The following is a 16829-nucleotide window of genomic DNA, read 5'->3' as shown; positions in this document are numbered from 1 at the left end:
AGCTGAGATAAGTATACATACATAATGTATGATTCCATTAATATAAGACTTCAAATAATGCAAAATGTAAAAATCTATCCTGATGGAAAGGTAATTAGTGATTTCCTGGGAGGGATATATGGATGGGAAGGTGAAGAGAGAAATTATAAAGATGTACAAGAAAATTTCTGGAAGTAATGGGTATATTCACTATCATAATTGTGGTAATGGTTGTGTCAATTTATACACATGCCAAAACTTATCAAATTATACACTTTCAATCTGTGTAGTCTTTTTGTTTCAATGATAATTTCCATAAAAATGTTGAAGTTAATAAATATTCATTGTAAAATTAACATGAAAGAGATTAAGATTTTAGTAAATAACGTATTTTAATAGCACTTAGTAGAAAGTTAATCAAATAATTCAATTGGGTGAACTATGTTCACTCTTTTTCTGAAATTTATTTGTATGTTTTACACAAATGGAGCACAACGTCTCATTTCTCTGGTTATATACATTCATTCTTTTTTTTTTTTTTTTTTTGTACTGGGGATTGAACTCAGGACCTTGTGCAAGGCAAGCACTCTACCAACTGAGCTATATCAACAGCCCCTATATGTTCACTCTTAACATGCTCTCTCAACAAAAATAGTCAGTCATATATAAGTCTGAATCAAATGTTTGTATGCAGAAGCAAGAAGTCAAAATGTTGCTGGGTGGAGTGGCACACAACCTGTAATCCCAGTGACTCAGGAGGCTAATGCAGGAGGATGGCAAGTGGGAGAATAGCCTTGAAAATTTAGTGTTCCCTGTCTCAAAATAAAAATTTTAAAGGATCAGGTGCAGTGATGCATGCCTATCATCCCAGTGACTCAGGAAGCTGAAGCAGGAGTACCACAAGTTTAGATCCAGCCTTAAGAACTTAGTGAGGCCCTAAGCAATTTATCAAGACCCTACCTCTAAATAAAAAGGGCTGGGGATGTGGCTTAGTTGTTAAGTGCCCCCTGGGTGCAATCCCTTGTACAAAAACAAAGAAGGAAAGGAAGAAAGGAAGGAGGAAAGAAAGAAAGGGAGGAGGAAAGAAAAAAAGAGGGCTGGTGGGCTGGGGATGTGGCTCAAGCGGTAGCGCGCTCGCCTGGCATGCATGCGGCCCGGGTTCGATCCTCAGCACCACATACAAACAAAGATGTTGTGTCCGCCAATAACAAAAATAAATAAATATTAAAATTCTCATTCTCTCTCTCTCTCTCTCTCTCTCTCTCTCTCTCTCTCTCTCTTGTCTCTCTTTGTAAAAAAAAAAAAAAGGAGGGCTGGGGGTATAGTTGACCGATAGAGCATCCCTGGGTTAAATTCCTAATACCATACACAGACACACACACACACACACACACACACACACACAGTCAAAATGCCCTGGGCTGGAGATATACCTCAGTGCTAGAGCATTTGACTATCATATGTGAGACCCTGGGTTTAACTTCTAGCACTGGAAAAAAAAATCAGCATGTTCTGAGTCCAAAGGTCATAGTCCACACTATTCACTGTATCAAAATTGTCAAATGGTATAATAAGAATAGCCCAAGTCTAATTGAGATGATTGACGTAGTATTGAATTATATCCCCTTTATGAGTTGACAAAGTAATCGAAGAAGTAAGATTTTCATATATTAAATAATTTATCTATAGACCATGTGATCCCATCTAAAATTGTATTGGAAACTCAGAGAAGTAAGAGACTTAAGGAAATCTTTGTGGAGGGATTGGAACTTGAATTGACTTCAAAGGATGATGGGGCACACAGAACAGAAAGGATAAGACACTTTAGGAAGGAACAAAGACAGAAATAGTGTGTAGTATTTTAGGAACAGTATTCAGTGTGACTTGACCAGACCAAAGGGAACATATTGGGGAGAATGCGAGGATGGAAACTGAGCTATGGAAGGCCATCAAGCTAGAAAAAGAAGATTGAATTGGATTCATTAAGCAAATTTCTTGAGAAGGATCTGGCACCATTATGCTCAATGGGTTTAGTCAGAGGGAGAGGGGAGTAGGGACGATTAACTTTGTGGTAGACTAAGGTAGTAGTGTAAGGAATGTTGAAATGTGACATTTATACACAATGGAGTACTACGCAGCACTAAAATGACAAAATCATGGAATTTGCAGGAAATGGATGGCATTAGAGCAGATTATGCTAAGTGAAGCTAGCCAATCCCTAAAAAACAAATGCCAAATGTCATCTTTGATATAAGGAGAGCAACTAAGAACAGAATAGGGCGGAAGAGCATGAGAAGATCACCATTAAACAGGGAGGAGTCGGGGGAGGGAAAGAGAGAGAGAAGGGAAATTGCATGGTAAAGGAAGGAGACCCTCATTGTTATACAAAATTACATATAAGAGGAAGTGAGGGAAAAGGGGAAAAAAACAAGAGAGAGAAATGAATTACAGTAGGTGGGGTAGAGAGAGAAGAGGGGAGGGGAGGGGAGGGGAGGGGAGGGGGGATAGTAGAGGATAGGAAGGGCAGCAGAATACAACATACATTAGTATGGCAGTATGTAAAAAAGTGGATGTGGAACCGATGTGAATCTGCAATATGTATACGGGGTAAAAATGGGAGTTTATAATCTGCTTGAATCAAATATATGAAATATGATATGTCAAGAGCTTTGTAATGTTTTGAATAACTAATAAAAAAATTTAAAAAAAAGAAATGTTGAAATGAACTTAAAAAATATTTTATAGAAGGCCTGAACAAGAGTTGAAGATATTAGAGACTTGCTTCATATAATTAGTTATTTTTAGGGCTGGTGTTGTGGCTCAGTGGTAGAGTGCTTGCCTAGCATGCATGAGGCACTGGGTTTGATCCTCAGCACCACATAAAGATAAAATAAAGGTATTGTGGCCACCTACAACTAAAAAATTATAAATAAATTTTTTTTAAAAATTAGTTATTTTTAAATTTTTTTTATCGGTTCATAATAGTATACATAACATTAGAATTTATTTTGACCATATAGTTAGTACTATCCCTTGATTCCTTGACCTTGTGATTAGGATTAGTTTAATATTTAGATATACTTTCATATCCATATTTGAGAGTAACCACATACCCACATTTTTTTAATCAAAATCTGGGATTTTTTACATAAATATATTTAATATCATAAAGTGTCATTTTTTCAGTAATCAATATGAGAAAGAGAAACATCAAAAGACTATATGAAAGAATGAAAATCAGGAATCCAGTAATAAGTGATTTTGACAAAAAAACACAGGATATTTAGAAGTCTCAAAAAGAGAAAAAAAAACAGACATAAAAGAAAAGCAATTGAACGAAAATAGAAAAACATTTAGAAAACTATTGTGACATACTATTTAATTTTTCTTTTTTATTCTTATTTAAGCAAAATATATCATCTGATTCTTCCTGATTGGTTTATTCAGTATTAAGTATTCTGCATTGTTTCATTAATGTCCTTTGTAAAATTGTGCTCAATTGTCACCTCACTTTATAATTTGATACATTGTTTATTCTGATTTTCTTTTTACACAAGATTCAACCTGTAATTATAAAAACTTTTTTTGTGTTTTAAACTTAATTATCTGTGATTCTATGTCATGTCTTTCTAATTTAATATTTATTCTAGATATTTCTTTTTAGTAATTTTGTACATCATTCTGAACTGAATAGCGTTGTCAATTGCATTCCATATGGTCCTGTGAACTCTTCCTTTGCAAAATAAAGAGATTTCTGGCACAGAGAGCTTTTCTTTTTTTTTTTTTATGAGATTGCTTAGAGGGTTTTTTTTAATGCTTTTGAAAGGAGGAAAAGAGACAGCTGGCAGAGCCTTTCTTTCTTGTTCTGACCTTAACTTGCTTTATTCCCACTGCACAATTTCCTAGAGCAGGCTAAACCATGTAAGTTATAAACCTTTGACAGCCTAAGCAACCAATCTTTGGCAAATGGTTCTGCTTGCAAGCTAAGCAAAAGAGCATTTTTCTTTAAAAAAAAAAAAGTGTTTTCAGAATTAATTTTTTTACAAATATCTTATCCAAATAAACTTTTACGATATTTCATCACACCATACCATTACCCTCTTTTTGCTGTCCCTACATCAACCACTTAGAACTCCAGGTCAAAGTAAGCCTTGAGTTAAAACAATGTGAAATAAAGTCAACAGCTAAAGTCTTTCTCTGTTATCTCAAACTCATCCCCTTTTTGCCACCCTCCATATACTGCCTGTGTTGAGATCCCAGTAATCTGGCTCCTGCCTACTACAACAGCTCTTAACTATTATCTCCTTGCTTCTGGTTGTGCCTCTCTAGTCCTTTTCATTTTCTATGGTGCCACGGAGTGATTTATCAAAAATGGTCAATTGAGGGCTAGGGCTGTAGCTCATTGGCAGAGCAGTTGCCTAGCATGTGTGAGGTACTGGGTTCAATTCTCAGCACCACATATAAATAAATTAAAATAAAGGTCCATCAACATCTAAAAAAAATTTTAAAAAGTAGTCATTTGGCAGATTCCCTTTTGCCTGCAGAAGAAAGTCCAGTTGCCTTAGCATAGTATATGGGGCTTTCATGATTTGGCTCCTGCCTATTTCTCCAGTATTATCTCTCAACACTCATTTGCTTTGTACTTTTTGCTCTGGTTGCACCATTCTGAATTACTTACATGTCCCACCATGATGTTAAACTTGACCTTAATGACCTCCCCAAATTTTCCTCTAAGTGACTCCTATTCATCCTTCAGGATTCAGGTCAGGCATCACTTTTCCAAAAACCCTTTCTTCAACTTCTCATCCGTTGGCTTCCTTCCAGTTCATGATGTTCCTCTCTTTCTTTCTCTCTCTTTTCCAATTTCCTTTCCCTCTCTCTCCCCCTCTCTTCCTTCCTTCCTTTCTTTCATTTTTGTGATGTTGGGGATTGAATTGAACCCAGGGCTTTGCACATGCTAGGCAAGTGCTCTGCCATGAGCTACCCCTAGCCCCAGTTCACTGTGTTCTCAAAATATCCTGTACTTATCTCTCTCAGGTTAGTATTACAGTATACTATCACATTTTTATTTGTTTTATTTCTTTTCACTTGGATATAAATGCCTAGAGGGGCTGGGATCCTGGCTCAACAGTAGAGCACTTGCCTCACACATGTGAGGCAGCAGGTTCGATCCTCAGCACCACATAAAAGTAAATAAAATAAAGGTATTGTGTCCATCTACAACAATAATAAATAAATAAATAAATAAATAAATAAATAAATACCTAGAAAGCAGGGAATGTGTTAATTCATATTTTTGTTCTAGGACATACTAGATACCTGCTCCATGAATGGAGAAATGCAAAGGTGGTATCATATAAGCCTCAGAATTGCCGCCTTATATTTGGCTTCTAGGTACCACTAGAAAGAATCTGATGCCAACTCCTTTTGAAGCACACATGAATGTATGTGACAATTGAAGTCACTTAAACCTAACATCTACAATAGCATCATCCAGTTTTTCTCAGTACCACATTCTAGCATTCTAACCTCTCTGTATCACACTTGGGAATATCTCTCTATCCTTTCATTCAGTATAAAGCCGTTATGTTTCAACAGTTTTGCTATTTCTAACCCTGACTCCCTTCTCAGACTTCTAGTTCCATTTGAAGACACTAACAACTAATTTCATTCACTGTGTTTTCACTCAATGTGACTGCCCCCACCCCACTTCCCAATAGCCTCAGACTCCAGCCTTATGACTAACTAAATTCCACTCCTGACTTCCCTAAGGCCAAATCCAAGAGAGATTTTCTGGCTCATAAATTTTTCCTGCTGTTTGGAGTATAGGGCACAGAACTTGGGTGTCATAACAGAAAGTGTTAATCTGTACACCGGGTGTATTGAGGCATGTAAAGCCAATTCATAACATTCTGTGACACTTTTATGAGCTTAAAAGCATATTTCCAGACCTATTCAAATTGTATGCATGTGGGAGAATTGTGCTCATAACTATTTTTAGAATTTGAGATCATCCTCCACAGATATGCCAAGGTACCCTCAGTAATCTGATAGAGATCAAAAATATTTCCAAAGAAGTATGCCAAGGTCCAACTCTTTCTGATGTGGCAGGAGTTGGAGTGGGAAGGGATGATTATGGAATGCTGATTCTTATAGTTGGTTAAAAGGATAGACAGAAGATTTATCAGCTTTCTAATAAAGGGCAAAGCGCACTGTTAATCTGTTGATTTGAGAGAGAATCAGTAGGTGACAGTGAATGCTAGCTCTTGCAAATGGCTGACAATGAGAAAGTCCTCTGGACTGTGGCAAGGGGGAGTAAGCTCTTGAGAAGTTTTGGTATTGTACTGTGCCATCTTTGGTGGGAATACCACATATTGCTACCCCTCTTCAAGATATGCCTTCATTTACTGCCATCTCTTTGCTCTTTCTTGCCTGCTTATCTGTAAACTTGAGGGTTATACACTCCATGTAATCCATTCCTGCCCTAACAGGTCTTAGTTAACAACACAATCACAGGTGTTGGGGATATAGTTCAGTGGTAGAACACATCTTTAACAAGTACAAGGCCCTGGGTTCAATCCTCAACACACATATATGCGCATGTACACACAGACAAGCATATTTACTCACACACACAATCACAGAATGAATATTGCAATGTGCCTACTAAAAATCACTGGGACAATTGTGGACAGTGTCATAAAACAGGCTAAAAGAGATAATATACTAACTCCATTCTGTATTAGTTAAATACACCTGAAGCTGGGCATGGTGGTGCATGCCTATAACCCCAGCAGCTCAGGAGGCCAAGGCAGGAGGACTGAGAGTTCAAACTCAGCCTCAGCAACTTAGTGAAACCCTAAGAAACTCAGTGAGACATTGTCACTAAATAAAATATAAACAGGGTCTGGGGATGTGGCTCAGTGGTCAAGCATCCCTGGTTTCAATGCCTAGTATAAAACAAAAAACACCTGAATATCAGTTCCAATGTGAGGGCTACATTGAAGAGGAGAACAGAAAGAAATGTCCAACTTTGGAGATTAAATTTTATAAATACCATTTATTAGGAGAATTTAAAATATTTTTGCCTGGGCAGTAGTCTATGGACTATGTACATCAAAATTATCTGGGGTGCTTGTTAAAATTTCAGGTCTATAGGATACACCCAATATCTATTGAACCAAATTCTCAAGGGATGGGACCAGGAAACCTACATGTTAATCTGATCCTTAGGCAATTCTGTTGCTCATTGAAGTGTGAGAACTAATGATTTAGGAAGTACACAATAACATCCTTCAAAATTTGCAAGTGTTCTTATATAGAAAAAGAAAACAATAGTTTTGTGTTGTTCTGAAAGGCAGAACTTGGATGAAAGAAAGAGGGCAAGAATGAATGAAAGTTACAGGAAGAAAGTGTGTAAATACAAGGAAGACTAAAAAAACTATTAGGAACTAGGGGTGTAACTCAGTGCAGGGCAGATTTAGCTTGTGCAAGGCCTTCCATTCAAACTCACATCAATAAAATATAACAAAAAAACCCTCTTAATTATATATATAGCCATTCAAAAGATCAACTATCTTGCAGAATAATGCATTCCTGGAAATGCTCATAAAGAGAGGATAGAGGGCTGGGGATGTGGCTCAAGTGGTAGTGCGCTCGTCTGGCATGCGTGCGGCCCGGGTTCGATTCTCAGCACCACATACCAACAAAGATGTTGTGTCCGCTGAAAACTAAAAAATAAATATTAAAAAATTCTCTCTAAAAAAAAAGAGAGAGAGAGAGGATAGAGGTCTCCATTTAAGGGATGATGTAAAGCCAGGTGTGGTGGTACACACCTACAATCCCAGCTACTCAAGAAACTGAAACAGGAGGATCATGAGTTCAAGGCCAGACTGGGCAACATGAGACCCCCATATTAAAAATTAAAAAGGGGGCCAGTTGTGGTGGCACATACCTGTAATCCTAGCAGCTCCAGAGGCTGAGGCAGGAGGATGGAAAGTTCTAAACCAATAGTAACAAAAACAGCATGGTATTGGCACCAAAACAGACATGAACACCAATGGTACAGCATAGAAGACACAGAGAAAAGTCCACATAAACACAGTTATCTGATACTAGACGGTCACCATAAACATACATTGGAGAAAAGATAGCCTCTTCAACAAATGGTGCTGGGGAAACTGGAAATCCATATGTAGCAAAAAGAAATTAGACCCCTATCTCTCACCCTGCACAAAACTCAACTCAAAGTGGATCAGGACCTAGGCATTGGACCAGAGACTCTGAGCCTACTAGAAGAAAAAGTAGGCCCAAGTCTCCATAATGTTGGCTTAAAAACCAACATCTCAACAAGACCCCTAAAGTGCAAGAAGTAAAATCAAGAATCAATAAATAGGATGGTATCAAACTAAAGAGCTTCTTCACAGAAAAGGAAATAATCAAGAACATGAAGAGAGAGAGACTACAGATTGGAAGAAAATCTTTACCACATGTATCTCAGATAGAGCATTAATCTCCAGGATATATAAGGAGCTCAAAAAACACCAAACACACACACACACACACACACACACACACACACACACACAGAAAGAGAGAGAGAGAGAGAGAGAAACAAATAATTCAATCAATAAGAGGGTAAAGGAACTGAACAGACATTTCACAGAAGAAGAAATACAAATGGTCAATAAGTATATGAAAAAATGTTCAACATCTCTAGCAATTAGAGAAATACAAATCAAAACTACACTGAGATTTCATTTCACTCCAGTCAAAATGGTAATTATCAAGAATACAAGCTGTTGGCAAGGATGTAGGAAAAAAGGTACACTCATACATTGCTGGTGGGACTGCAAATTAGTGCAACCACTCTGGAAAGAAGTATGGAGATTCCTCAGAAAACTGGGAAAGGAACCACTATTTGACCCAGTTATCCCACTCCTCAGTTTATATCCAGAGGACTCAAAATCAGCATGCTACAGTGACACAGCCACATCAATGTTTACAGCAGCTCAATTCACAAGAGTTAAACTGTGGGATCAACTTAGATGTTCTTCAACAAATGAATGGATAAATAAAATGTGATATATATATATATATATATATATATATATATATATACATACATATACATATACACACAATGGAATATTAATATTACTCAGCCATAAAGAATAAAATTATGGCATTTGCCAGTAAATGGATGGAACTGGAGAATATCATGCTAAGTGAAATAAACCAATCCCCCCAAAATAAAAGGCTGAATGTTCTCTCTTATATGCAGATGCTAATTCACAATAAATGGGAGTGGTGGGGTGGGGATAGATAGAGGTTCACTGGATTAGACAAAGGGGAATGAAGGGAAGGAAACAGGGGTGGGAGTAGGAATAAATGACAGTAGAATGAACTGAACATAACTTTCCTATGTTCTTATATGAATACACCACCAGTGTAACTCCACATCATGTACAACCACAAGAATGGGAAGTTATACTCCATGTATGAAAGATATGTCAGAATACATTCTACTGTCATGTATAATTAAAAAGAACAAATAAAAAGTTAAAAAATTTAAGCTTTTATTATCATTTAGTTCAAATCTCTTTTTATTTCCTTTTCTTGTGCTTTCTTCCTTGACCTCTGACATATTTATAAGTGTGCCATTTAATTTTGAAATAGTTGACATGCAGAGGTGGGATTCTATATATCTTAAGGTGACTGATTTTTTTTCTTTTATTTATTTATTGATTGATTTTTGCATTACAATTCTTAACACACCTTAATACCACAATTTATCATATCTCTGATTGTATATAAGGTATGTTGACGCCAAATTCACATCTTCATACATGTATTTTGTATGATGATAAGGTGATTGATTTCTAATGTAATAAATCAAGCAGGAAATAAAGTCTGCATGATTTCAAAATTAAAAAACATAAATGGGAAAAAATAAAGGTCTAAAACTCTGGAATGAAAAAAGTAAATAAATTCAAAGCCAGCCTCAGCAACTTAACAAGTCCCTAAGCAATTGAGTGAGACCCTTTCTCTGAATAAAATATAAAAAGGGCTGGGCATGTGACTCAGTGGTTAAGAGCCTCTGGGTTCAATTTCTGGTACTAAAAACCAAATAAATACAGGAATAAAATGAAAAATAAAGAAGGGGGGAAAGATGATGTAGAAGAGATTCTAACATTGGGTGGCAAGTTGAGTCAATTAATTTCTTGACATCCTTCTCATGCATTTGATGAGTTTCTACAAAAAGCTTCACATTCATAAGATGATGCTGTGGCCTTCCAAGTTGATAACCCCGATATTTTTATCTTTCCTTTATTTAACACACATATGTAAGCAATTGCCATGTGCTGAACACTGTGCTAGGTTGGAGAGCTATAAAGGTCAGGTGGCAAGGGTGTTTACAGAGTTTTTAGCATAGTGGGGGCAAAAGGGGAAAATACATTTACAGAGTACTAGGAGCTGTGGTAGAGGAAATAAAAGATGCTAAGGGAACACAAAGCAGGGGTGCCTAAGTGGACTTGGATTCAGGCAAAGCTTCCTGGAGAATGGAATATCTAAATGGAGAAGTAAGGATTAGCTTGAGTTAGAAAGACAAAAAGAAGGAGGAGCTTATGCAAAGTCCAGGAGAGAGGCAAGGGCCCCACACTTGTTCAAGCACAAAAAAACTGGTTCATAGTGGCTAGAACAAAAACATTAGACCAAAATGATCTACAGGGTCAAAATTTTCCTGGGCTACGGATATCATAATAAAGAGTGTGGATTTCATCCCAAATACAATGTGGAACAATTGAAGGTTTTGTAGTTATTATTTTGGTTTGGGTTTTTTGTTGTTGTTGTTGTTGGGGGGTGCATTTTGGTAGTGTAGGGATTGAACACCAGGCACATGCTCTACCACCAAGCTACATCCTTGTACCCATTGAAGGTTTTCTTTTTTCTTTTCTTTTCTTTCTTTCTTTCTTTCTTTTTTTTTTTTTTTTTTTGGTGCCAGGGATTGAACCCAGGGGCCCTTAACCACCGAGCCACATCCTCAGCCCTTTTTTGTTTTATTTAGAAACAGGATCTTGCTAAGTTGCTGAGGCTGGCTTTGAATTTGAGATCCACCTGTCTCATTCTCCTGAGCTGCTGTGATTATAGGCGTGCACCACCATGCCAAGCCCCATTGATGGTATTCAAGAAAGGAAATATCATCATCAGTATTGTAAAGGTAAAATTTCTAAGCTGATTCTAAGCTGCAAAAGTCTGAGTTAAAGTGTAAAAGACCGGGCATTGTAAAGCTTCTAAATGGCAAGGCCTGGGCTAAAAAGTAAAGACTAGGTATTGTTACAATTCTTCTGCTACCCCCGGAACCTGTAATCCCTGTAGCTGTTAGGACAATGCTGGAACTGCCCAGTAAATATCTCCATTGATTCCCTGGTTGTTTAATAGCTAAGGGTTCTAGGTAGCATGGCATGTAGGCATTGCAGGACCTAAACCAATCAGTTTGAATGTGTACCCCACTTAGGAGCACCAATCACCCCTGTCCAATCTGTTCCCGCCAATGTATGCACTAATCCTAACTCAGGGTTGTTGTTCAATTTTCCCGCGCCTCATGATGATTTGTTCTGATGTATGCAAAGCCCCCCACCCTCTCCAAAAAGTGTATTTAAGCTCTGCTTGAACTCTGCTCTGGGCTCTGGGCTGCTCTCCCTTCTTGAGTGAGCACAGAGTCCCAGCTCGCTGGAATGGATCCTCAATAAATCCCCTTTTGCCAATTGCATGGAGTCAGTCTCTTGAGTGGTCTCTCCCTCCGACGTTTCGCCGGACCCCCCTTACAGTATATAAAAAAAAAACACTGTTCAGTAAGGAGGAAGTATTGGAGAGAAGGGAAGATTAGAAGGCTGGAGACAGGTACAAAAGGCTTTTTTCAACAGTCCAGGAGAAAGACAATAATGTATTTCTCAGATGAATGAGACGGGTATTAGACACGGAGAGGAGTAAGTTATTTGATAAATGTTGAGAAAATGTTGATAGAATTTGGTAATAGAAAGAGAGGCAGGAGTCAAGAATGAGTCTTAGGTTCAGGGCTTGAGCAGTTGGCTGAATGGTAGCATTAGTTAGAGAGGGGTACAGGAGAAGAAGGCTTTATCAGGGAAGATGAATTTAATTTTGAACATGGAGAATTTGAGCAGCCTCTAGACATACAAATGCTTCCTAGTGTTGTAGGGACAAATGAGGCAAGGTACCGAAGATAGCAGGAAACAGTTTTATTTGGCTGCAGCCAGGTTCAGAGGGCACACAGCTTTTGCTGTCATCAATCAACCCCCTGAACCCCGAATTCAGGTAGTTTCAGAGTTTTATACCCAGTAGGGGAAGGGCTCAGAAGTTCACAATCTGCAGAAGTTTACATAAAAGCAGATTTTTCTTTCACCGTTCTGGGCAAGTTAACCCTTCAAGGACAACACCTAAGAAGGGGAGAGCTTCTCCTCTCTTTTCTTTCCTCCCCTTGCCAGCTGTTACCATGGAACCCAGTTGGTAACTTATCTTAAAAATGTAGACATCTCTGTGTAGCCCCAGCTCAACGCCAGAGGCCTTGTTTGCACATTTCTACAAACTACTATACTGGATACATGTTTGTGAAAAACTAGTAAGTGGGTGTCCAGCACCTGGAGTGCTGGTATCTTCTCAGCCAGTGGCCAAGTAAAACAGGGCAACACGAAAATAGGAAGTTTATCTACATTGAATTCTTTTGCAGAGACTCTTTTGCTGACAGTCCTTAAATCAGCCATGGTAAAGATTTCTGGAGAAGCCCAGTTAAGACTTTTCTGTGGAGAAAGGGGGTGCCACTTCAGTAGGAATTAGGAAACTGGATGATGTAAATCAGGAGAAGAGTCTGAGGCAGAGATAGAAGTTTGTGAGTCATCAGCTTTTAAAATTGTGTTAGTGGATAAGCTCTCCCAGCGAGAAAATTTAAGTGAGAAGTGGTTCTAGGACAAATCCTTTGAAAATTAACAATTAAGCCACTGGATAAGAAGAGCCTACAAAGAACACGGAGAATTGTAGAGTGCTTCCCTAGCATGTTCAATCCCCAGTAACAAAACAAACAAACTGCTGAGAATGTTCCGATTTCTGATTCACTTGTTTATATTGCTTTCATCTCTTTTTGTCAGTCACTGAACTCTAATAATGATAGAGTGTGCATTAAAATACACTCATTGAACCGGGCACAGTGGCACACCCCTATAATCCCAGCTACTTGGGAGGAGGAGGATCAAAAGTTCCAGGCCAGCTTGGGCAACTCATGAGATACCATTCCAAAATAAAATTAAAGGCTGGGGTTATAGTTCAGTTGGTAAAGTGCTTGCCTCGAATGCACAAGGCCCTGGGTTCAATCTCCAGCACAATAAATAAATAAATAAATAAATAAATAAATAAATAAATAAATAAGAAATAAAAGGGCTGGGGTTATAGCTCAGTGGTAGAGGACCCCCGGAGTTCAATCTCCAGTAACACACACACAGACACACACACACACACAAATCACTTATGGTTACTTTTGACTGCTAAATTTTCTGATCATTTCTTGTTTCTTGTTCTGACTTTCAGCAGCAATGTTTTGGAATCCTACCTGCTTAGTGCCTGAATATTGTGCCTAGAACATAGAGAGGAGAGAGGGTCCACAAATAGTCACTGTCTTTATATCCTGATGCTTTGTGCTGTTGGTTCTACAGTATCACCTTATCTCCCAACTCAAATGTACTTTCCACTCCTGGATAGAACCACTAATCCTGTTTTTTTTTCCTCCTTTGCATAATGAAATTGCCAGTTGCCTTAACACCTTGGTAATTGTTTCAACATTTCTAGTGTTTCTATACCTGTGACTCTGACTTCCTCTAAACCAAGAAGAATAATAGAAGAGCCATTTTTAAAAAATTCTAAAATTATATTGAAATTTCATACCAAAAATGTATAACTCAGCATATTAGAAAATATATTATTTACAACCTTCATATCAACAGTCTTTGTACATGGTGTTGTAAGATGTAATTAAAAATAAAAGGAAGATGAACTAATCAAAAAGAAAATATTTTAGTGAGGTTTAAGTGTTCTCACCACAAAAAAAGATAAGTATGTGAGGAAATGGACATATTAATGAGCTTGATTTATATGTTTCAAAATGTATACATTTATCAAAATATCATGGTATACACCATAAATGTATACAATTTTATTTGTTATTTATAATTTTTAATTCAACAATTAAAAATAATAAGAAAACACGCTACAGAACTTAGTAGAAGAAAACCCCGTTGATTAATGTCAAAATGATGAAGAACAAGTTTAGCTTCACGTTCTTTTATACATTAGATATGCTGCAATTCTTAGAAAGCAAAAACACAAAATTCGGAAATTATGATGAGGTGAAATGAACTAGAGAAAGATGGATTTGGCAAATTGCTTTGTAAGCCCTGAGGCAGAGAAATGAGTGTGTTTACCAGCTGTCTCCCTATTTTCCTATATCTGTTGGGTATTTGCTGTGGAGATGAAAACAAATAACGGTCTTGCCAATATAGGTGAAATTCTGAACCAGTAGCATAAATAAAGGTAATTAATGTGAAAAGAGAATGAATAATATTATACAACACTTTTCTGAATTACGTCTAATTTAATGATTTACTCTCTAAAAAGAACAGTTCATGGAAAGGGGACTTAAATTTGTGTAGGCCTAATATTGATTAATTTTTTATTTTGTTTAAGGGTGAAGATAATTTAAATGACTAGAATGAGAAAAAGAGATAAATTTTTGACGGTACTTTGGTTAGTCAATGTCATAGATCAACCCTAAAATTCTATTACATATGCAAAATTGTAATACAGATATATAAATTTATTTAAAAACTTGAGAAATATTTTATAACATGAAAATATCTACCATATGATCGGTAAAGAGCAAATCCTAATTTTGCCCTCTGCTTAGAACTAAATTCATTCCATAACCTTTAATTAAAACAATTTGAGAAGACAAAATATATGTTACGGTAAAACAATAGCATAATTATATTCCCCAATATATCAGACCTCTTCATAGAAGAATAGATTTCCTAAGTCTATCAACTCTGTTGCATAATGAATCCCTATCAAAGAAGATCCTCACAGGAACATAAATTGATTTAAAATTCATTATTTGAGAGTATGTTTAGCAACAACCATTAAATATAAGAAGAACACATGCAGGATTATACTTACCAAGTGAAAGGGTAGAAGCAGAAATAAGTCTTTCTTCCCAAGGATTAATGGGTCTTGTTGAGGAAGAGACACTAAGCAAATTTCTTCTTATCTGCCAGTCCCATCAGTCCAATACAGGCCTGGTTGTCACGGCTAACCTTTAGGAAATGATCACGGTGATCTGCACTGTAAGGTCTTTCACAAAGATGAAAAACAGACTGAGGCACAGTGCAGAAGAGAATGAAACAAGAATGTGTAGCTGAAATGCTGTCAGAAAAGCTCTGACAAATTAGGGCTAAGTCCCATTTATTTGTGACAGAACCAGTTCTGGAAGTCTGCAGATACCTGAAATATATTAAAAGAACTATGTTTTTCTATCCATCTGATTTGGCAGTGGAGTGCCTCTTAGTGTCCATGGTAACTCCCATAGAGTGGTTTGGAGATTCATCATTAAAAGGCTTACACATTAAAATATAATGGTGGGCCAGCCACAATGCTTAGATAATGTTCAGTTTCTAAACTTCAGAACAAGTTTAAATCATTCTATGCTTTTAGTAACATATTATAAGAGGAATTTATATATAAAAACTAACCAAATTTTTGTGATCCACAGTGATATAATTTTTCAGGTATTACAAAGTATAGCTAGAGGTTATAGCACAGAGGAGGAAAACACATGAAAGCATTTGGAAATCTAAAATGATCTCACAAAATATGAGTATATATGATGTTGTAATCACAAAAAAATGTAAAGAAAGAAAAAAGGGAAAGAAGTACCGATGTCCTCAAACAACCAGCTTGAGGTTTTGTCCTTTATTTTAAAGGAATGTAATGTGGTTAAATTTTTGACTTGAAACCTTGTAACATTTTTTGATTATCCTTTCAACATTAAGAAGATAACTAAATCAAGGTAAGAAAAGATTTAATTTAGTACGTCAAAACTAAAGAAATCTGTCCTGGTTCCTGCTTATAATCCTTGCTTGGCAGGTTTCATATTACAATTTGAGAAATTGGTTAAATGCATGGAAATACCTCTTTCCTTGCTTGAAAGCAATTGACCTTTACTCCCCTGTTAATCAGTGAGCAAAGTCAGTGAGATGTGACTAATCCCAGAGGAACAGCTTTTGAACATACCTTAGTGTGGGTGAGACCTGGCAGAAACTCAGGATGCATTTAGCTAAAATCAAGAATATGAAAGTCTTAATCCTTTAGTGGTTTAAATTGCATTTTTGTATACATTTTAAAGAATGGATGTCTTCATGTGAATTGTACTCAATCAACAGAACCACATGCTCAAAATACAATACATCCTCAGAGTTTTTAAAAATGAAGTCAGGAAATGTTACGGTCTAAACTGGAAAATTAGAAGAATCAAAACCAAATGGGTAAAATTTACCACCTGGGCAAACATTTTTAGGGAAATAGTCCATGTAAGAAGTAATTTCTGTGCGTTTTGTTCGAAGCATCTCCTTGGAAAGAGGGTGTTGGTTTTAAATTTTAAATATAGCTATAACCAATGTCTATCATGAGAAAGAATTGCAATGGGAAAAAAAAAGTTTTGATGACTGACAAAGAGATACATTAAAGTAAGGGACTCAGAGTATAACAATTTGTTTATTTATCAGTGCCAT

Source organism: Urocitellus parryii, chromosome X (assembly GCF_045843805.1).
Source record: "Urocitellus parryii isolate mUroPar1 chromosome X, mUroPar1.hap1, whole genome shotgun sequence".
Taxonomy (NCBI): Eukaryota; Metazoa; Chordata; class Mammalia; order Rodentia; family Sciuridae; genus Urocitellus; species Urocitellus parryii.
The sequence above is the reverse complement of the archived record's forward strand: the minus strand, read 5'-3'. Positions refer to the sequence as shown.